We start from the raw sequence: 2,146 nt of genomic DNA, 5'->3' as shown, positions 1-2,146 counted from the left end.
TCCAGCCACTCAACCAAGTATCTGTTGAGCGTTGACTGCGGGTGGGCATGGACCAGGGATGCAGGGATGAACCAGTCATAGTCCCTGCCCTCCTGGCTCATGGCCAAGGTCAGAAAAAGTCATCGAATGACAGGAGGGCCAACCTGAGCCTCACTGAGGACGAAGTCAGTCAGAGAGGACGCTCTGGGGCCTGGGGAGCAGGCAGGTCCTGAAGGTCCCTAAAGGGTTGAAGGCTGGCTTCTTATGCAGCACCGTGACACAGGCAGCACCGGAGGTACTGAGGGCTGCTCGGGCCACCACTGAGAGAGCAGCCTGTGGGGCAGAGAGTGGTCAGGAGGGGTTTGTGGTCCAGGCTAGAGATGCCAGGAGCTGGGGAAGGGAGGAGGGCTCAGCGGACAGGGCAAGAGGGCTTTGCCTAGTGCCATCAGGTTCAGGGAAGAGTCACAACTGTGTCCACCCCCTCCACATGGAAACAGGCTCAAGAGAAGCAGCTTGTCTAAGTCTGCACAGCAGGTCCTGGGCACTTGCGAGGCCAGCGTGGTGGATATGGCCCTGTTAGGAACCCAGGGAAGCTGCTGGTCTTCAGGTGGCTAAATTCTCAGTTGTGCTCTTTCCAAATACGGATCAGTAATTACTGTGGCACTTTTATACACCGTTGTAAACACAGTGCGGTGGGAGCCTCCTTCTGCTGAGACACCTGGCCAGGGATGGAGAGCACCCATATGGCGACCTGAACACCTGAGGGTGTGGCTAGAAGGTGACCAGGCAGGCTCCCCCCTCTTCTCCAGCAGAGGTTCCCCAGGGACAGCCTCTGAGCATGCACACACCTGCCGAGGAGGAGCCCACCTCCCGTGCCTTGCCCTTCCAGCCCTGGATGGCTGGTCACCCTCTCACTTTCATTCCAGCACAGAGACCAGAAGTGCCTCCTCTGTTGACCTCAGTCCCGTCCTCCCTGGTCCTGGCCCAGGAGTGCTGGGTGCCCAAGCCCAGGGTCCTCGACTGTGGGCAGGGGGATCCTGGCAGCTCAAGTTGCTCACGAGGGCCTCCGTCTCAGGGTGACAGGCCCTGTGGGAGGTTTGTGGGAACCAGGAGTGGTCCCTCATGGCTCTGCCTCCCTAGGACAGGGGGATGTCGGTTGCCCAGGAATGCTGGCTGGGTTGAAATGAGCAGCAACTGCTTCCAAGGTTCCCTTCCATTCGGGGTCAGGCTCCTCCAGCAAGGGGTGGTGCCTGTCAGCTCCTATGGGAACCCCGGGAGCTGGGGCAGGGAAGGCCCCGCCAGGCGGTGACCTGCCTGGCCTCGTGGTGACTGCTCAGCATTGGGCATGTTCCACTGTGAGCCTCAGTCTCCTGCTGGGGAACGAGGTTGTGAGATGGAGCTTCCAAGAGTGCTCTGAGCAGCACACCGGCTTCCCTGGCAGGAATCACTGCCCCAGGCACAGATTAGGACGCCCCACTTGTTTCCACCATCCTGGGGGGACAGGTCCCCACAGCGTGGCAGGCCCCTGCTATGGGATGACGATCCCTCTTCCTTCAAACCCCAGTCCAGCAACTCCTCCGGGCAGCCAGCCAGAAGCTGCGGGTCTGTGTCCTACCGGCCACGTTGGGGGCTCCTGGTTGGGGGCTCCTGGCCGGAGGCTCCTCTGGGGCTGAAAGCCTCGATCCAAAATTGTGGGAGAACTGCAGAGGAACCTGTGTCAAGAAAAGGGGTCTCGGGGTCTCTGGGCACAGCCTCCTCGAGCACGCGAGAGGAGGAAGGCGTGAAGGCTGGAGGCTTGATTGTGAGGTCGCAGGCCGCAGTCGCTGTGGTTGGTGGGGTTGTGCGTCCTGCGTGCGCTGGCTTCCTGTGGGCACGTGTGGCCCTCAGAAGAGGGGAGGGGGCTGAGTGTGACCCCCGCGACCACACACCGAGGGACGCACCGGCCGCCAGGGGCGGGGCGTCGAGCCCGCGCCCAGCTGGTCCACGCCCCTGTCCGCCCCTCTCGGAGGCCCCGCCCCTCGGCCCGGGCTCCGCCCCCGGCCTGCGTTTGCGCGGGGCCAGTGCCGGAGGCTCCCCGGACCGTGCGCGCTGCCTCCGCTGGGAGCAATGATTAACCCGGCGGGGCGGCCGGCAGGCGGCCCGGGGCGGAGGCGCGGGGCCGGGGCGG

This window comes from Marmota flaviventris, chromosome 3, assembly GCF_047511675.1.
Source record: "Marmota flaviventris isolate mMarFla1 chromosome 3, mMarFla1.hap1, whole genome shotgun sequence".
Taxonomy (NCBI): Eukaryota; Metazoa; Chordata; class Mammalia; order Rodentia; family Sciuridae; genus Marmota; species Marmota flaviventris.
This window is presented reverse-complemented; position numbering follows the sequence as displayed.